Source organism: Hibiscus syriacus, unplaced genomic scaffold (genome assembly GCF_006381635.1).
Source record: "Hibiscus syriacus cultivar Baekdansim isolate YM2019G1 unplaced genomic scaffold, ASM638163v2 tig00003041_pilon, whole genome shotgun sequence".
NCBI classification, from domain to species: Eukaryota; Viridiplantae; Streptophyta; class Magnoliopsida; order Malvales; family Malvaceae; genus Hibiscus; species Hibiscus syriacus.
Window position 1 is genome coordinate 1,061,532 of NW_024061960.1, and position 22,270 is coordinate 1,083,801.

The window sequence follows — 22,270 nt, forward strand, 5'->3', positions numbered from 1 at the left end:
TTAGATGTTAATTGAGTTCCGATATTTATATTGATCATGTTAATGTGTAGATTCGATTGAAAGCAAGTGTTGAGTGAAGTAATGTATAAATTTGGGGAGTGAAAGTGAAAAGGATGTCTGCTTAGGACTTAAGTGAGGCAAATATGAGTGCATTCTTACTTACATTGTATAAAATTGCAGGACGACTTGCGATGAGCCAACCTCAAATATTTTTAAACCAAATGATTTGTATTATATTATGGTTTTAGGTAAACGATATTTTTTAAAATGTACTGTTTTGATTTCATTGTTATGAATATATATATTTTATGTGAAATACTATAAGTATATGAACTAAGTGAACATGTCCTATGAGAACAAATTATAAGTTGAGTAAATGCTATGAATAATTGTTCTATGTGAATAAATAATAAATTTAGGTAATGATACGAGAAATTATATGAGTATATGTCATATGTGAATATGTGATAAGTATATGGATATGATCTACGTGAATATGATATATATATATATATATATATATATATATATATATATATATATATATATGTGAATGTGCTATATGTGGATAAAACACACTTTGAATTATGAATTGAAAAATAATTATATGGTTAAAGCCCAAAGTATATTGTATGAGAATTAGGGGTATAGTTTGCATGCCAAGAGTCAGGGTTTTATGCGGTCATTTGGGACAATTCTATGTGGTCATTTGGGATAATTTATGTGGTCCTCCGAGACAAATTTCTACGCGGTCCTTCGAGACAAATCTATGTGGCACTTTGGTGCAAATTTATATGAGCAGTGGTGATTGCATTAGTGCACAACCTCAATGTACTCACAACCTCAATGTACTCACAACCTTGAGTTCTCAGCGATATACGTTGGGCTAATAAAACAAATTTGATAGAAATTGATCGATGAGTAATAATATTAAAATGTTAAAGAAGTGTCTATTGGTTTTATACGAAATGTTTCAAATGAATGTATAAGCAAGTGTCAAATGCACATAAAGTAATCAATGAGTAATAGTATATGTTATAAGTTATGCAGACTATGAAGTTATAATAGTTAATAATTCTTTTGGAAATATTTACATAACTATTTTATTATTTTACTACACTCAGTATTGCCTCGCTAACTCATAGAGTTAGCGTGTGAGTGTTTTTACACGTAGGTTCAGAGAGATTTGAGGAGTAAGCCGAGTAAGCAAGGGCAGGACAACATGATTGAGAAGATTATCATATCAGAGAGATTTTGAATTGTATGTGTTTTGTTATTTGAAATGTTTTTGGTATGTACTAAAATGTTTAAATTGTAGATACTCTGATATGTTACTAAGTTTTCATTTTTCTTTGTTAAATAAAAGTAAAAAGTCAAATTTTATATAGATTTTCAAAGTTTTCAAGTGTTCAGAGTTAATATGACACCTCATATTTGTATCCGAGTTAGTTACGGGTCGAGGTGTTATACCTATAGTTTGAGAGAAGCGTGAGACATCTCAATGTTATTTGACCTTATACATGAGGCTACTCAATTTGCGACAATTCACTTTGGTAAGAGCGAAGGCATACCAATGTGTACCATTCATGATAGGTAAAGCTTAGACATCTTTTTCATGATAAAGGCAAGAAAAAGAAATCTTAACATTGTAGCAGAGACATCTCGACTCATCGGGTAAATTCATGGTCGTAAAACGAGGTAAAGACAACTCAACGCCCTAAAAAATATCTCACAGTTCTATAGGTACGAAGGTGTTAACTTCCTAAAATGGCTACTTTTAAGGCCTTTTTCGCTTAAGTTATTGTTTGTTTAAAAGCTCATTTTAGGCATTTTAGGATCATGAAGTTGTATAAAGTTGCATTTCTGGTGGTAGCACTATTTTATTTCTTAATGACGCTGTTTGAGGGAAAGGTGTAGTTTGTCTGTGGTGTGCAGGGAATAACAAGCAAAAAGGATTCGTTGGGAAGTAATGTCACGGCATCACACGTTGCTGAAGCAGATTAAAATGCCTTGGCATTTCTGGAGCAGAAAACGACAAAAAGATACAACTGTACGAGGATAATTGGTTCTGCACGTGAAATGATTGCTGTAACAGCCTGCCAGAGCTGCTATGGGACCACTGCCACCTGGAGGATAAAGTTCACACACAAGGTGTTATTCTAGGGGTATGAGGGGTATTTTGCACCTAACAACCTCATCATTACCCCTATATATTTTTAATATATATTACACCTCAAGGGAGACACTACAACACGTGAAGAGGCACACACATAGAGCAGAAAAAAAATCAGATTTTTATTTCCTTTTCCTTTTCTTCTTTGTTGGGTTTTCCTCCATTGATAAAGCTCCAAGGAGTGGCGAGCTAGGTGCCGAGAGGAGCTAGCGAGCTATGGTGATTCGTGGTAGCCAAGGAGACCTCCGGTGGCGCGTATAAGGCTTCTTCTCACTTCCCTTTTTGATACTATTTTTCTATTTATTTGTGGGTTGTTGGAACGAATATTTGTATGACTTCGTGTTTGGATATTTCGAACCCCACCATGAACTAACTTATTTGGTGGTGGTTGATTTAGTAGATGTTTAGACTTTATTTTAATGGTTTATTTAAGTTTATTTTGTTTCTTTATTTGCTTTGCTTATGAATGCTTCACCATCTAGGCCTGTAAGAGCCATGGAAATGTCCATTTCTTAGATGAAGGTTAGGTATTCGAGAGAAACCTAAACTAAAAATTCTTGTAAGTATTCGATAGAACCGCAAGACAAGATCCTCATAAGCAATGGGTTATAGTATTTTCAAGGGGCATTGAACCGGCCTAGGAATATTATAACCTAATCCCTTAGATCTTGGGAGAAACTAGGATATGATTTCATCGACTAAAAAGGGTGTCTTTATCAATAGGGTAGGTTGGCCAACATCGTTGAGTGAGAGCAGATGCCTTGGCATCCTATTCTGTTAGGTTCATTTGAGAACATTTTAGGAAAGCCCTGTCGAGCAAGTAAAGATTAGATAGCTTAAATATGCCTGAGAAATAAGTTTAGTATCCTTAGATCAATCCCTACCATTCATTCCGTTGGAAGCTTATCACGTGAGGATTATTTTCTTTTCATTTTATTTGTTGTTTGTTTACTGTTTATTTACCATCTTTCATTGCCTCGACATTACACCATTTTCAACACTAAACATCTTATCTTGCCACTACATTTCCATCTGCTACACCATCAGACCATTCATCAACATCCACCTTCATACACATTTTCATTTGCCGTGACATTTATATATATAAAGACTAACTATACATAGATAGATTAATACTTAGCTTTGGTCAGACTTTTGTAATTTCACCCAATCCCTGTGGAGACGATACTCACTCATCATTATATTACTTGAGCGATTGTGTATACTTGCACATTATTTGTGTATATTTTATAGTACTCACAACACGCAGACAACTTTTTGGCGTCGTTGCCGGGAATTAGCAGCCTGAAGTTATTTAGTTTTTCCAGAGTATTTTATTTTATTTTGTTTTGCATTTTTATTTTTTTGTATAGTTTACTTTATATTTTTGTTTTACTTTTCAGGTTTATTTAGTGTATGCCTAGAAGAAATTCTGAAGAGCCTTTGGAACCGATAGAACCTGAGATTGAAAGACTCTTTAGACAAAGAAGACATGCTCAACGCGCTAGAGGAAACATGTATCAGATTGGAAACCAAGGCATTGGTCAGGATGACAGAAATCAGAATGTCGCGGCATTAGACAATGTTGATCCTACTGTTATGCCGTGCGTTATTCGTGATCACTTAAATCCGATGTTAGATGATCTAAATCCTGGGATTGTGGCACCCAAATTTCAAGCTGCACATTTCGAGCTGAAACCAGTCATGTTCAACATGTTAAATTCTATTGGGCAGTTTGGGGGTATGCCAAATGAAGATGCCAGGCAGCACATTCGTAATTTTCTGGAAGTTTGTGATTCTTTCTGCCAAGAGGGAGTGCATGAGGATTTTCTGAAGTTAAAGCTATTTTCGTATTCATTGCATGACCGAGCAAGGGCTTGGTTGAGTGGTGTACCAACTGGTTCGATAGAATCATAGACTGATCTTTGCAAGAGTTTTTATTGAGGTAAAACCCACCGAACATGAATACGCAGCTAAGGAATGAAATATCATCTTTTCGCCAGGGCGACGACGAATCCATGTACGAGTGTTGGGATCGTTACAAGAGTTTGCTTTGAAAGTGATCAAATCATGGTTTTCACGATTGGACTCAAGTAGTCATGTTCTATAATGGAGTCAATGCACCCACGTGGATGTTACTTGATGCCTCCAAAATGGGATATTGCTGGATATATCACCTACTGAGGCGTTTGATATCTTGGACAGAATTGCTAACAATGATTATCAGTTCCCTTCCTCAAGACTTGGGAGTAGGAGGAGAGCACCTGGAGCATTTGAGTTAGATACCAAGGATTCAATGTCCGCTCAACTCTCAACTATCACCAATATGCTGAAAAACTTACAACGTTCTACTGAGGTGAAGGAAGTCAAAGCAACTAGCTTGGCATGTCTGTTATGCTAAGACAATCATCACGAGAGCGAATGCCCGACCAACCATGAGTCCATTAACTTTGTAGGCAATTATAATCGAGGCAACAACAATCCTTACTCTAACACTTATAACGCTAGATGGCGTCAGTACCCCAATTTTTCATAGGGAAATCAAGAAGCCCACAACGGTAATCACTCTACACGGCAGCAGAATCACAATGAGCCTCAAGGTTACCAAAATGTTATGCCATGGCATAATACGAACAAAAGAGCTTAAACTTCAGCAAGCATGAGTTCCTTGGAAGCTAAAATTCAAGAGTTCATATCTACTATGAAGACAATGTTGCAAGACCATTCTACTTCAATTAAGAATCAAGGAACTTTACTTCATAGTCAAGGCGCCTTACTTCTAAGCCATAGCTCATCCTTGAGAGCTTTGGAAGGTCAAGTTGGTTAGATTGCTACGGCATTGCAAGAACGTCAGCAAGGACGTTTGCCAAGTGATACTGAAGTCACTAAAGGGAATGGAAAAGAGCATTGCAATGTGTTAACTCTTAGGAGTGGAACACAAATCAATCAACAAGTTAAAGCTAGTGGGGTACAACATGATGACTCTACTCCCACTAATGAAAGTGGTGAAGCTGAATTACATGATGATAGCATTTCTGAGAAGGACAAGGAGGAGGATTCAACTAAAGCACCAGATTCTAATGCCAAGGCAAAAACAATTCCTACTACTGCAGTTAAGGAAGATAGACCTCCACCACCCTTCCCGCAAAGATTGAAAAAGCATAATAATGAAGTTCAGTTCAAGAAGTTCGTGGACATTCTTGATCAGCTCCATATCAATGTACCTCTCTTGGAAGCTATTGATCAAATGCCGATGTATGCCAAATTTCTGAAGGAAATTTGTACCAAGAAGAGGAAAGTAGAGACTGTTACTACGGGAACAGAATTTTTTTCTTCATTGAGTAAGTTACCGCCAAAGCAAAATGATCCGGCCAGCTTCATAATTCCTTGTTCGATTGGAGCTAATTTTGTTGGAAAGGAACTGTGTGATCTTGGTTCAAGTGTTAAATTAATGCCAAAATCTATATTCTTGAAGCTTGGCATAGGAGATGCAAGACCCACCTCGGTTATTTTACAACTTACCGACATATCCCATGTGAAACCTGAAGGGAGAGTTAAGGATGTCATAGTATGGGTGGATAAGTTTGCGTTTCCAGTCGACTTCTTAATTCTGGAGTGTGAAGTTGATGCCAAGGCACCAATTATTCTGGGAAGACCTTTCCTAGCCATTGGAAGTATATTGATAGACTGTGAAAAAGGTGAACTCACCATGAGAGTGGCTGATCAGTGTGTGACTGTCAATGTGTTTCGAACGCTCAAATATGTTGATGACACTGAAGAATGCCAAGGCATTTCTGAATTGAACTCAGTGATTGAAGAAGAAACTGAACATCTTTGCCAGAACAATTTTATTCAACTAGCAGAAAATGATTATTGGGTGGATGATGAAAGCTTAGTGGAGTCCGACGACTTTCCAATTTTGGAGAAGCAATCTAGCTTACTACAAGCTAGATCAGGTATGAATTTTGAACCTCTGAATTTTAATGAATTTATTCCTCCTAAGCCTTCATTATTGAATGCACCAACTTTAGAGCTTAAGACTTTGCCAGGGCATCTTAAATATGTTTACTTAGGTAGCGATGAGACTTTACCGGTGATTATTTCCGCTAACCTTACTGCTAATCAAGAGCAAAGTTTGTTAAGTGTGTTGATGCAGCATAAGAAAGCAATTGGTTGGACTATGGCCGACTTGAAAGGCATTAGTCCCACGATCTGCATGCACAAGATTCTGCTGGAAGATTGCCACAGAAATTCAATAGAACCACAAAGAAGATTCAATCCTATTATAAAGCAAGTTGTGATGAAATAAATTCTGAAATGGCTTAATGCTAGAGTGATTTACCCTATCTCTAATAGCTCATGGGTGAGCCCTGTCCAGTGTGATCCGAAGAAAGGAGGCACGACTGTGGTTACTAATGAGGATAATGAGCTATTACCCACTCACACCATTACCGGATGGATGATATACATGGACTATAGAAAGCTCAATAAAGCTACGAAGAATAACCACTTTCCTCTGCCTTTCATCGACCAAATATTGGATCGATTGGCCGACAAAACATTCTATTTCTTTTTGGATGGGTACTCGGGGTACAATCAAATTGCCATCACACCAGAAGACCAAGAAAAGACTACATTCACCTGTCCCTATAGCACTTTTTCCTTTAGGAGGATGCCTTTTAGACTCTGCAATGCCCCGACAATATTTCAGCGTTGTATGCAAGCTATATTTTCAGACATGGTTGAGGATTTTCTGGAGATCTTCATGGACGATTTTTCTGTTTGTGGGGTCGATTTTAAAAGATGCTTCAACAATTTAGCAAAAGTTCTCAAAAGATGCGAAGAGGCTGAGTTTGTCTTAAATTGGGAAAAATGTCACTTCATGGTGACTGAAGGCATTGTATTAGGCCACAAATTTTCACACAAGGGTATTGAGGTGGACAAGGCAAACATTGAAGTAATTGAAAAGTTGCCACCACCAACTTCGGTCAAGGGTATAAGAAGTTTTCTTGGACATGCTGGATTCTATAGAAGGTTTATCAAAGACTTCTCCAAGATTTCTAAGCCCTTGTGCACATTGCTTCAACAAAACCAACCCTTTGTGTTTGACGAGTTATGCCTCGGCGTATTTATTGAGATGAAATGACAACTAATCTCAGCACCCATTGTAGTTCCTCCTGATTGGACATCACCATTTGAGCTGATGTATGATGCAAGCGATTATGCCGTAGGAGTTGTTTTGGGGCAACGCCGAGGTAATATCTTTCATGTTATTTATTACTCTAGCCACACTTTAAATGAAACACAACTGAACTACACCACCACTGAGAAAGAATTACTTGCCGTGGTATTTGCTTTCGATAAATTTAGACCTTACCTAATAGGCACAAAAGTTATTATTCACACTGATCATTCGACTATAAAATACTTAGTGAACAAAAAGGATGCCAAGCCTAGAATTATTAGGTGGATCTTACTTTTACAAGAATTCGACTTAGAGGTGGTAGATAGAAAAGGAATTGAAAATCAAGTTGTTGATCACTTATCTAGGCTAGAGAACAATTATGAATGCCATGACACAGTAGATATCCAAGAGGAATTTCCTGATGAGAAACTTTTATATGCCATGGCAATTCCGTGGTACGCTGACCTTGTTAATTTTCTTGTTAGTGGAATTCTGCCTTTTGATTTAGATAGTCAGGCTAAAAAGAAGTTCAAGCATGATGCAAGACACTATTTTTGGGATGAGCCATATATGTTCAAGTATTGTGTCGAACAACTCATTAGACGATGTGTACCTAAAGAGGAGCAACGTGATATTTTGTACCATTGTCATTCGGTCCCATGTGGAGGCCATTTTGGTGGAGTAAGGACTGCTGCTAAGGTTATGCAATCAAGCTTTTACTGGTCAACTCTGTTTAAAGATGCCCAAGTATTTTACAAAGCTTGTGGCTGATGCCAGCGGACTGGAAACATCTCCAGACGACATGAGATGCCGCTGAAAAATATTATGGAAATAGAACTGTTTGATGTTTGGGGCATCGATTTCATGGGACCATTCCTATCTTCTGAAGGAAAATTATATATCTTACTTGTTGTGGATTATGTGTCAAAGTGGGTGGAAGAAATAACAACATCAAAGAATGACTCCAAGACTGTACGCAAGTTTTTGCACAAGTATATTTTCACTCGGTTTGGTGCTATTATTAGTGATGAAGGAAATCACTTTGATAACAAGTTGAATGCCAAGGCATTGAAGAGATATAGAGTTCGACAAAAGATTGCCATGAAATATCATCCGCAAACAAATGGTCAAGCAGAGATATCCAATCGAGAGATCAAGCAGATTTTAGAGAAAGTGGTGAACCCAAGGCGTAAAGATTGGTCGCCAAAGTTGGATGAAGCACTTTGGGCGTACAGAACAGCGTTCAAAACTCCCTTGGGAATGTTACCATTCAAGCTAGTGTATGGTAAAGCTTGCCATCTCCCGGTTGAACTTGAACATAAGGCATATTAGGACATCAAGCGATTGAATTTTGATGCTCAACTAGCTGGGGAACAAAGAGTACTGGAACTTAATGAAATGGAAGAGTTTAGAGCACAAGCATATGAGAATGCTCGAATATACAAAGAGAAAACCAAGAAGTGGCATGACCAGAAACTGATGCCACAACATTTTCATGTGGGGCAACAAGTCTTACTCTATAATTCCAGACTTAAACTCTTTCCTGGGAAGCTCAAATCTCGATGGTCAGGGCCATTTGAGGTGCATTATGTCTACTCTCATAGAGCTGTTGACATCAAGAGAATAGACAATGGGACGATCTTCAAGGTCAATGGCCAGCGTCTGAAAGCCTACAATGGAGTTCCACCACCGTACAACAAAGAAGTGTTACATCTGCACGATACTGAAGCATGCTAAGAAGAGAATCAAAATTTGATGCCACGACATTGAATTTGTTTCTGTTCATAAATAAAATTTAAAATTTAAGTTTTTCTTTCATTTTATTTTATTTTATTTTGTAATTAATTTTTTTATGATTTGTAGGGACCACATTGCTGCAAACCGTGCAGGGAGTTACCCAAATGGAGGAAAGGACATCGCATTAATGGGATAGATATTCTTTGATGTTGTTTCTTTTTAATTTATTTTATTTCTGACATTTCTTTTCTCTCTACACAGTTTTGTTTCATCATCATCATTTCTTTTGACAGTTTTTTTCCTTCCTTATACACGCATAACCCCCCACCCACTAATTCCTCTCTTAATCGTCCTATCACCCCTTTTCCCTCTTAAATATTTAACTTTTTCTTTTCTCTTTCATCTTTAATTTTTTTAACTTTTACTTTTTATCTCTAATCTTCTTCATCTTCTTCACTCTTTTCTCTCCATAACTGAAACCCCCCAAAAGCTTTCAAAAGCTACTTCATTTTCTATTTTTCTTACTTCACAACTATTGAAAATGATGCGCACAAGAGAGGTTGCACCCGAAGGTTCCAAGTTCCAATAGTTTGAGAACGAGGAGGCCAAGGCTCGGTTCCAAAACTTCAAGAACTGAAAACTCTTCTTTGAGTTAGGTTTTTTACCGAGGAGACCGATGGTGGCTTGGGACCCGACGTAATGGACATTGTTACGCCGCTCAAGTGGAAGAAGTTCGCACGCCATCCGGGTTCAGTGAATGCCTCGTTGGTTAAGGAATTTTACACAAATATTTCCAAGCCAAACCAACATGCCATTTTCGTGCGAGGTAAACAAATTCTTTTTAACCCCACTGCAATACATCAGTATTATCATTTGCAGGATGTGGTGGACTGACATGCCCAGTTTGAGGATGAAGCCGATAGCACCACCTACGACAAAATTCTTGAGGACTTGTGCTTCGAAAACACTGAGTGGAATAGGCGCCAAACAAGTAGATACTCGGTCAATAGAGAGCGTCTTCAGCCGGGCGCCAAGTTATGGAATCACTTCCTTAAGCACAAACTCATGCCTACTTCTCACAATACGACGATATCATTTTCATGCTTACTGCTCTTACATTCGATAATTGTATCACATCCTATTGATGTTGGTCGCATTATTGTTCAACAAGTTAATGACTATTTGGATAAAAAAGCAAGTGCTTTGGTTTTTCCTAATTTAATTACTGCTTTGTGTCGTAAGAAAAAAGTAGAGGAAAATGCTTTTGATGAGATTTTAACTGGATTATTGGGCATTACTAAGGATAGACTCCCACTGCTATTGGGAATTGAAAATCCCAAGTCTAAAGACCCTGTTCATGAGCAATCTACAGGAACTACACAATCCAATGCCGAGGTACTTGCTCTCGAGGAAGCTGTGATGCAGACTCAAGCTCACCTGCATGCTTTACACGGTGACATCCGTAACTTCTTTGGATATGTGAAACATAGAAGTGTTGTGGTAGAATCAATGTTTCAAGAAATTATTCCCCACAGTCAAAGGAATTTCCCCTGTTTTCGAGACGAAATTCTGCTGGCATTTAATGCCGAGGCATCTCTAGAGCCCGGATGCAGCCGATCCTCCACTTGATGACCCGACTCCTGATCAGCACTGTTCTGAAACCCCTAAATATCCGCCCACTGTACCAATCGAAGAAACACCTAGTCCTGTCCCTGCACCTGATCCTTCTCCTGCACCACGTAGTGGCCGACGCACCAAGACCACGGCTGGACGCATTGCGCGTCATTACTCCAGTTCTTCCGAGTCTAGCCCCGCACCCCTTCGTAAGTGCACCCGACGAGGAGCTGCTAGCACCTCCAAGCCCACACCACCACACAAACATTGAGGTACCTCACTTGTATTCATTTTCATTTAGTTTGCATTTCATTGAATGACATTTAGTTATATTTAGTTTAGTTCTCTATAAGCATTGAGGACAATGCTTCCCTTAAGTTTGGGGGAGGTAGTGTTCTTAGTAGGATATATGAATGATAACATTAGCGTAGTATTATGCCATGGCATCAATAAATGGTAGGATAGTTAGATAGAATGTTTTGAGGATATTTGATGATGATGATCTTGTGAGGCTAGAAATTGAATGTAAATGACTATTGAGAATGATAGAACTCACTTTAGGGCTTGATGCTTTGTAAAATTTTTTTTTACACGATTTGTATGTTCTCTATACTTAGAAAATTTGGAAAATTTTTATGAAGGGACTCTAGTTAGTTTTGGCATTGAAATATGGTATTATGCTTAAAAGAAAAATAAAAAACAACTCCCTTATATATGAAATTGTGAATAAATGCTTAGGCATAGTTGTAAAGGGATACTCCTCTTTGCCGTGGCATTGCGTGGAACTCTCTTTAATAAATGGCAGCCATGTGCATATGAGTGAATGAAAGAAGTCATGGGATGACTCTACTTAACTAGCTCGGGTGTGGAAGGTATGCTCCCTTTCACCTAGAGTGTGGGAGAGTATGTGTGATGAGCTGACTCCCTTCGTAACAGCATCTAACAAAAATTCAGAAAAGTAAAAGGGAGTAAAGAAAATGTGCTTAATGAATAAGTAAATGCCTTGACAAAAACTATGGGACTTGAGTAGAAATTGTCTAAGTTTACTAAGTATAGATTGGATACAATCACGCACACACATTACCACAAATGATCTTGACCTAGGGAAAAGTACTTGAATTCTTGATAAGTCTAGCATGTTGAAGCCTATTTTTCTTGAGGGTTGAAATTCAATTTTGTCCTACTATTCTATTGTTGAAAATTGCCATGACATTTTGCTTATGTAACTGCTATCTATTGCTTGAGGACAAGCAATAGCTTAAGTTTGGAGGTGTGTTAACTTCCTAAAAAGGCCACTTTTAAGGTATTTTTTGCTTAAGTTGTTGTTTGTTTAAAAGCTCATTTTAGGCATTTTAGGATCATGAAGTTGCATATAGTTGCATTTGTGGTGGTAGTACTATTTTATTTCTTAATGATGCTGCTTGAGAAAAAGGTGTAGTTTTTCTGTGTGTGCAGGGAATAGCAAGTAAAAAGGATTCGTTGGAAAGTAATGCCGCAGCATCACACGTTGCTGAAGCAGATTGAAATGCCTTGGCATTTCTGGCGCAGAAAATGGCAAAAAGATAAAATTATACGAGGACAGCTGGCTCTACACGTGAAATGATCGCTGTAACTGCCTGCCAGAGCTGCTATGGGATCACTGCCACCTGGAGGATAAGGTTCACACACAAGGTGTGATTCTAGGGGTATGAGGGGTATTTTGTACCCAACAACCTCATCATTACCCCTAGATATTTTTAATATATATTACACCTCAAGGGAGACACTACAACACGTGAAGAGGCACACGCATAGAGCAGAAAAAAATCAGATTTTTATTTCCTTTTTCTTTTCTTCTTCCTTGGGGTTTCCTCCATTTATAAAGCTCCAAGGAGTGGCGAGCTAAGTGCCGAGAGGAGCTAGCGAGCTAGGGTGATTCATTGTGGCCGAGGAGACCTCCGGTGGCGCGTCGAAGGCTTATTCTCACTTCCCTTTTTGCTACTATTTTTCTATTTATTTGTGGGTTGTTGGAACGAATATTTGCATGACTTCGTGTTTGGATATTTCGAACCCCACCATGAACTAACTTATTTGGTGGCGGTTGGTTTAATTGATGTTTAGACTTTATTTTAATGGTTTATTTAAGTTTATTTTGTTTCTTTATTTGCTTTGCTTATGAATGCTTCACCATCTAGGCTTGTCAGAGGCATGAAAATGTCCATTTCTTAGATGAAGGTTAGGTATTCGAGAGAAACCTAAGCTAAAAATACTTGTAAGTATTCGAGAGAACCGCAAGACAAGATCCTCATAAGCAATGGGTTATAGTATTTTTAAGGGGCTTTGAACTGGCCTAGGAATATTATAACCTAATCCCTTAGATCTCGGGAGAGACTAGGATAGGATTTCAATGACTAAAAAGTGTGTCTTTATCAATAGGGTAGGTTGGCCAACATCGTTGAGTGAGAGCATATGCCTTGGCATCCTATTCTGTTAGGTTCATTTGAGAACATTTTAGGAAAGCCTTGTCGAGCAAGTAAAGATTAGATAGCTTAAATATGCCTGAGAAATAAGTTTAGCATCCTTAGATCAATTGCTACCATTTATTCCGTTGGAAGCTTGTCACGTGAGGATTATCTTCTTTTCATTTTATTTGCTATTTATTTACTGTTTATTTACCATCTTTCATTGCCTCGACATTACACCATTTTCAACACTAAACATTTTATATTGCCACTACATTTCCATCTGCTACACCATCAGACCATTCATCTACATCCACCTTCATACACATTTTCATTTGCCGTGACATTTGTATATATAAAGACTAACTATATATAGATAGATTAATACTTAGCTTTGGTCATACTTTTGTAATTTCACCTAATCCCTATGGAGACGATACTCACTCATCATTGTATTACTTGAGCGATTGTGTATACTTGCACATTATTTGCGTATATTTTATAGTACTCACAACACGCGAACAGAAGGTAATTCAATGTCTCTGTAGTTAACAGTCAGAGGTTTCTCTGCATTCGGAGGTATCTCAGTTCTTTTGACCAATGGGTAGAGGCATCCCTACTATGGCAACATAGTGGAGACATCTCATGCTATGACAACACAACAAAGGATAAAAGAATTTCAAGAGAAAGGGTTGGGGCATACTTGGAGGATTTATCGAGTAGGTGGAGAAGGTGGGATTTTAAAATAATATTTCCATATATAGAACTTCCTACTGTTTGGTAATGATGTCTAAATGAATATTTGGTTTAAAAGTTAGGTTTGAAATCAAAATCATTATCAAATAGATAAAATTTAAAGGTAAAAGTGTGTTTAGAATGGTGGTTTTAAATCAATCACAAAAGTTGGATTTTCTAGCTTTTTCTGTTCGAATTTCTGTTTGGAAGCAAAAATATGTTTTTACCTTTACTATGATGCATTGACTCCACTCCTTTACAAAAAAAATCAATTGTTTTTATAAATTATGTATTAATTATATACTAATTGAGTTTTATCAAGGAAAAACTTTTAAATTCTTTTTATATTTTATGATAATAAATAGTTTTCACTTATAACTTTTTATAATTTAATTGATATTTTTATACATTAAAATATTAATAAATTTAAAATAATTTAAATTAATATATTTTTAATTTACAATATAATATCTAAAAGAGATATTTTCTCTTATTAAAAGTATTTTATGATAACAATAAAAATATTTAAATTTTAAACTGGACTTTTGAAATGTACTTTTAAAAGTCACTTTTTAAAATTAATGTCAAACTTACTCTTAAGAAATTTAAATCCACAAATGATTTTAATAATATGTAAGTTATTTTTCTGTCAGTTAGTTAATTTGATAAAAGAAAATTTAGAGAAGCAGTAAATTAAAAATTTTATGAGTAAAATGACTTTTTCTTTAGAAATTCGAGGACCAAAAATGTCCTTAAACCTTTCCTTCACATATATATTTATATGGTTACTGTTAATATATATATTAATAACTGGAGTGAGACAAACCACATCAACATGCATTAGGAATGGCCATGCAATATTTTAATGTTTAAATTTTATTAAATTAAATAATTCAATAGGCTCAAATCCCAGCCCTCTCTCTCTGGCTAAGTTTTAACTATATGTCTTTACTCATGCCATTTTACAAGCCTGGTTAGGAAGTATCCATTGGGTATCAATAATATCTTCATTCAACTGTTTAACCATACAATCCAAGGGGGGCACCGTATGTGTCATTATCAATAAAAACTATAATGGGATTCATGAGCTGGTAGATAGTGGTATTATAGTGGTGTGCCCGACAGCTTTTAGGAATCCAGCTGACTTTAGTGTGGCTGTATTTAGAATTGTCCTATAAATCACAGGTTGTAGGTCCGACTTAAAAAATGTAAATTCTGCATTATTTTTAAAATGAGATTTTTAAATACTTTATAATAAAATGAAATTGTAAAATATTAAAATTTAAGATGATTGAAATTAAGATAGACGTAAATAAGATTTTTTTCCATTAAATAAAATAAATTTAATGATTTTTAAGAAAAATTAATTAAAATTGAATTCTTAAGGTTAAATTTTACCATAAAAATATTTTTTCTAGGTTACCATTTTTTTAAAAGTGGGGGTCCTTAAATTTTGAGTCTATCACAAACTACATTTGCCAATGGATGGATCTGACTAGTTATTTGTGTTTTTTAAGGAACAACAACTTAATTTAAAGCTAAAAAAGATGCAACCGAAAATATTAAAGAAATTTAATATTTTCGATTGAGAGCAACCTAAAATGTTAATTTTTATTTATTTTTTTCGGTTGCACACATTCTTCATAATATTTTTAGTCTGCAACAGAAAATATCAAATTTTTCATAACATTTTTTGTTCAACCAAAATTATTGAAAAGTTTTAAGTCACGCTCAACTGAAAATATTATATATTATTTTAATATTTTTAATTGTGTCTTTCTTTAATCTTAAATTAAACTATATGTAGAACTTCCAAAATGGGAATATACAAGGACAACAGCTTAATTCTTCCATATGAGTGAAGATAAAAGAAACAAGTTGGATATACCTGCAACTGCCAGAGGAGATCAGAACTAGGCTGAACATTGTTACAATTGTTGTAGAAGTTGGTTCGAGCTTCTTCAACCTCACCTCGCTCTTCAGCTGTGCCTGCATTCGGATCGAACTCTCCCGTTTGTCTTCCCAGAAACTTGTTTGTACTGAAAATGTAGGGATTATTCCCACCTTCCCCAACCTTAAGCCTCCACATTTTCTTTCCCACAAACTGAACCTTATTTCTCTTTAATTTCTTGCCTATTTCATGAACAGAACCTCCACTTTATATAGAATTGACTTGACCCCAATTCTTTGCCATTAATTGTAGAGGAACAACTAGTATTTTAAATAGAACACAAATAACACGTTGATCATTAAATAAAAGGGTAAACTACATAAATGGTCCCCATGTTTCTTACTGATGGAATTCATATGATGACTTCAATTTATGATTCCATATTTATTGCATGTGTTGAAGGTGTGGATCAAGCTGATATCTTTGGGATTCAAATTACAATAAGAATTAGGCCTTATTTGATTTGATTAAACAATGCACAAATTTGTATGTCCATTCTAATTATGCAATAGAGTTAATTAAAAAACATAATTAATATTTAAATTTAATAAAAAATAATACGCTACGTGTAAAAGAAAAATAAATTATATTTTTTAATGTTTATTGTTTATACATCAATCTTCTTATTATATATAGAATACTGTATACAATATATTGTTAGGACTTGCATATTAGATGTGATATAAAATATAATATGTTTAATAAAATGAAAATAATATGCATTCAAAATCAATTGAGAGGTTTTAGTGGTAAAACATTTTTTTTGAGGACCCGGGTTCAAACATTTATGCATATAAAATGTGTGAGCATTGTCAACAAGTTATGAAAATTATAAACAAATATTGCTTTATAATCACAGAAAACTATTTCAAAAAACATTTATTTGATTTAAATTATAATATAGTATAATCTGTTTAAAAGTTAAATCTTAACGTTTTTTTAATCTTAGATTTCTCTCTTTTTCTTTGGCCACCACTAGTTTCTTTTCTTCTTTGTCTTTGTGACCAACGACAACACTAATCTTGATGATAGTCGTTAAGCACTGGTATTCATTGTTTTTCCTTTATTTTATTATAGTATATCTTTATTTTTTTTAATTTTTAATAACTTTTCCTTTATGACACATTTTTCTCTGTCTTTATGGCAAATTTTCGGTCGTTTTATTATTGTTTCGTTTATCATTTTTCTCAGAATTGGATTTGACATCTTCACGACTGATCATGATGACACTTATTTGTTATCATCTTGATCTTCTCTGCTTTGGACCCTCAGATTGGATTTAGATACGCGATTTACGATCGTGAATAGTTTTTTCACGTCGCTCGACTCAGTAAAAAGTGAGATTGAAAAAAAATTAAGGGTCTCAGTTATAAAGGTAAAAAGTGAGATTGAAAAATTAAGGGCCTTCGTTATAAATATAAAAAGTGAGATTGAAAAAATTAGGAGCCTCAATTATAAATGTAAAAAGTGGGATTGAAAAAAATTAAGGACCTCTATTATAAAGGTAAAAAAAGTGGGATTGAAAAAAAATAGGATTCTCAATTATAAAGAGAAAAAATAAATTTAAAAATTAAGGGATTCAATTATAAAGATAAAAAATAAAATTAAAAAAAATAAGGGCCTCACTTATAAGATAAAAAGTAAGATTGAAAAAATTAAGGCCCTATAAAAATGGGGCTCCTGAGCAGTTGCTTAGGGTGCTCCCCTTAATAGGCGACTTTGATTATACATAAGTGTATTTGGTTTGTTTATGTTCACAAGTAAGCTCTTTTATAAGCTCATTTATCAACTCGTTCATTCATGTTCATAAACAAGCTCATTTAATAACTCGCTTATAAGCTCATTTACTTTTTATTTTTTAAATTTTAAATATTGGTGAATATATGAACTAAATTGAACACATTGTAACATTTAGAGTTTAAACTATGAAATTTAAAAAGTTTAAGTATTAGTGGCATAATTTTATCATTTTAGCTTGCAAATGAATATATTCATGATTACTAAATGAACTTGTTTGCGAGCAACACTAAACAAACACATAAACGAATATGTTCACGAATGTTTGTTAGGATTTTCGGAAGCTCGAATCGACAGTCGGAACAGTTTGCAAAGAGGGGTCGGAACGGTTTTATGTTTAGGGAGTAAGGAGATTGAAAGATAGAGAATTGCACAGCGATTTATAGTGGTTCGACTTTCTCAACCAAAGTCTACGTCCACTACCTTAGCTCATCACTAAGGATTTTCCAACAAATTCACTAATTTGTTCTTTCTTTTGAGGATAAAGAGTAACCTTATAAACTCCCTATTTTTTCTGGGCTAAACTAGAACCTTTCCCTAGCTTTTAAACGGGATAAGCTAGAACCTTTCCTCTTTACAAAAGGATAAGAAATGTAAACAAGAAAACCTATCTAAGGTAGGTGTTTACAAGAATTAAGCATACAAGAACAAAGCATTTACAAGAGAAAGATGAAATAAGAATGAAAAACTCTTCTCTTGTGTTTGATTTCTTTGATAGTTGTTCTCTTACTTCTTCAAGTATCCTTAGCTTGTATTTATAGCTTGGAATGTGTTTGAAGTCGTATATAGCCGTTGGGGATGTTTTGGAGCCGTTTGGAGATGAGAAACCATTAATAAAACAACTTGGAGCGTGGGGGAATCGATACTCCCTCATAGGGAATCGGTTCCCTAATTACAATCTGTTTTCGACTGTTAGACAGGGGGGAATCGGTACCCCCTGGGGGGAATCTGTACCCCCTGGACATTCTGTAAAAACCTGTAGGGGGAAATCTGTACCCCCTGGACAATCTGATTTTTCTTGAAACGGTTCGAAATACTTTGTAAAATTGTTTTAAAAATAGTTTAAGTATAAAACACAATTTTACACTTTAGTAAGGATTAAAATGAAATTTGAGAGACTTGGAGTAATATTTTGATATTCGAATTATTACATCGAATATACTTAGAAAATCTTTTGTAAAATCTTAAAATTCATTTAACTTAATTTGTTATATCGAAACATCAAAATGTTTTCAACAATCTCCCCCTTTTTGATATAACAAAACATTTTAGTAATTTTAAGATTTTGAAATTAAACACGTTTGAAAAATTACTCTCCCTTACTTTAACACTTCTCCCCCTTTTTGTTAAATCAAAAAGACTCTAATCTTTGAAGTTCAAAATAACTTTGGAGAGTAAGTAGTAAATTTGACATTTTAAAAATCATTTGGAAAAAAAAAATCAAAGCTCCCCCTCAATAATAGCATTCCAAACAAAATTTAGCTTTTAATATCATGACACTTAAATAAAATTGAATTTCAACAAAGAATAACAAACATGTTAGTAGCACATGAAATGCAATACATCCAAGTCTAAAATACTTTATGCAATACCAATTGTTGAATTTAATATCATATGCATAAAGTTTTCTAAAAATGTTATGCATTTGAAAAGTTTTGATATCAATTATTTTCATTTAAACCACATGCATAAACATTCAAATTTAGGTCAAAAATTTTAAAGATTTATAAAATCAAAGTATTTGAAAAGTTGATATCAATTGTTAGAGAGATATCATTTATATTTAAAACTAATTTTGACCAAAATTTTATTATGATGAACTAAAAATTCTGAAAAATCATTACAACTTTAAAATGTTCATCATAATCATCTTTTCAACATACATGAGATTAAAACAATGATGCATAATCATTTAAAACCAAAACTCATGCATGCTTAAAATCAAATGAGCAACCAAATAACCAAATAACCAAAATTAAAAGTATTAAGCTTAGAGGTTACCCATTCCTTTTTCATGTGTGGCTAGAGCATCTTGAATATCATCATTTTCATCACCATTGCTCCCACACACCTACAAGAGACATTTAAGTAGATTTTGGTATCCAAATTACTTTGGATCCTTGGACGTTAGTTTCAATGCCCCTTGTTCCTTTCGGAACCCATACTTGCCTAATTTTAAAACGTTTTCCTTTCTTCAAAGGACAAGTATGTTCCATATGGCCATGATAATGACAATGTGAGCATATTGTTATTATTGAACTAAATGAATTATTTAAAATGATTTCTTTTTCTTTTGTTAAGCATTCAAGCTTAACTTTTAAATCAAAATTTTCTTTTTCAAAACTATCAAATTTTATTTTTGAAAGCTCTAAATCATTTTTCAAAATTTCATTTTGGCTTTCAAAATCTATTTTTGTTTTCAAAAGAAAATCGTTTTCGATTTTAAATTTTGAAATTATTTTCTTATATTTGGAGTTCATGGTCTCAAACTCCGAATATAACCTATTAAAAGCATCTTGTAACTCATCAAACGTATATGAATTAAATTCATTAGAGTTAGAAGATACCTCGGGCTCTTCATAAGCCATTAGAGACACCACCTTTGTTGGTTCTTCTTTCTTGTTTCCATGGATTTCCTCTAGCTTATTCCAAATCTCCTTGGCACTTGAACATGAAGAAACCCCTTCATAGATTTCATGACCAAATGCACAAAATAGCATGTGCATGGCCTTGGCATTAAGTTGAGCTTTCTTCCGTTCTTTGTCACTCCTCTTCTTCTCCTTCTTCTTTGGTGAAAAGTAGCCATTTTCGATTATCTCCCATGCATCAAGATCATTGGATTGAATGAATACCTTTATTAATTTCTTCCAATGATGATAGTTGACTCCATTGAAGTATGAAGGTTTGTTGGTTGGTAGGGAGTCTTCCATGTGGAACGAACCGGAGGTGGAAGCCATCTTCTCGGTTGTGTCAGGAATTGGTAGAGCTTCTTTAAGGATTGTCTCAAGGTGGTTAAACCTTCTTAACGAGTTAGGCTCTGATGCCAATTGTTGGGATTTTCGGAAGCTCGAATCGACAACAGGAACAGTTTGCAAAGAGGGGTCGGAATGGTTTTATGTTTAGGGAGTAAGGAGATTGAAAGATAGAGAATTGCACAGCGATTTATAGTGGTTTGACTTTCTCAACCAAAGTCTACGTCCACTACTTTAGCTCCTCACTAAGGATTTTCCAACAAATTCACTAATTTGTTCTTTCTTTTGAGGATAAAGAGTAACCTTACAAACTCCCTAGTCTAGAACCTTTCTCTAGCTTTAAAATGGGATAAGCTAGAACCTTTCCCCTTTACAAAAAGATAAGAAATGTAAACAAGAAAACATCTCTAAGGTAGGTGTTTACAAGAATTAAGCTCACAAGAACAAAATATTTACAAGAGAAAGATGAAATAAGAATGAAAAACTCTTCTCTTGTGTTTGATTGCTTGGATAGTTGTTCTCTTACTTCTTCAAGTGTTCTTAGCTTGTATTTATAGCTTGGAATGTGTTTGAAGTCGTATATAGTCGTTGGGGATGTTTTGGAGCCGTTTGGAGATGAGAAACCATTAATAAAACAGCTTGGAGCGTGGGGGGAATCGGTACCCCCTCATAGGGAATCGGTTCCCTAATTACAATCTGTTTTTGACCGTTAGACAGGAAGGAATTAGTACCCCCTGGGGGGGAATCTGTTCCCCCTGGGGGGAAATCGGTACCTCTGGGGGGGAATCTGTACCCTCTGGACAATCTGATTTTTCTTGAAACGGTTCGAAATACTTTGTAAAATTGTTTTAAAAATAGTTTAAGTATAAAACGCAATTTTACACTTTAGTAAGGATTAAAATGAACTTTGAGAGACTTGGAGTAATATTTTGATATTCGAATAATTACATCGAATATACTTAGAAAATCTTTTGTAAAATCTTAAAATTCATTTAACTTAATTTGTTATATCGAAACATCAAATGCTAAACGAACGAACACAAACCAAACAATAACATCTTTAAAAGTAAATAAGCGAACACTAATACATTACACAACTTTATTCGCTGATTCATGTACACCCCTAACACCACACTAAGTAGCTCTTTTTTATGCTACACTAAGTTGCATATTTTTTTAAATTTTTAATAACTTTGCATTTATGACACATTTTTCTTTGTCTTTATGACACATTTTCGGTTGTTTGGTCATTGTTTTGTTTATCCTTTTTCTCAGGGTTGGATTTGACATCTCCACGATCGATCAATATGTCGCTTATTTGTTATCATCCTAATCTTCTCTACTTTGAAGTCTCGTATTGGATTTAGATACGTGATTTGCGTTTGTGGATAGTTTTTTCACGCCGCTCGACTAAGTAAAAAAGTGAGATTGAGAAAATTAAGGGTCTCAATTATAAAGGTAAAAATTGAGATTGAAAAAATTAGGAGCCTCAATTATAAATATAAAAAGTGTGATTGAAAAAATTATGGGCCTCAATTATAAAGAGAAAAATAAAATTAAAAAAATTAAGGATCTCAATTATACAAATAAAAAATAAAATTAAAAAAATTAAGTACATCAATTATAAGATAAAAAGTAAGATTGAAAAAAATTGAGGCCCTATAA

At 34.8% G+C, this 22,270-nt stretch overlaps 1 pseudogene; it reads right to left on the minus strand.

Moving 5' to 3' along the window:
• The window catches only part of LOC120167698, a 28,035-nt pseudogene extending 12,061 nt beyond the window's left edge, over positions 1 to 15,974 (minus strand).
• Positions 15,975 to 22,270: the final 6,296 nt, after the last annotated feature.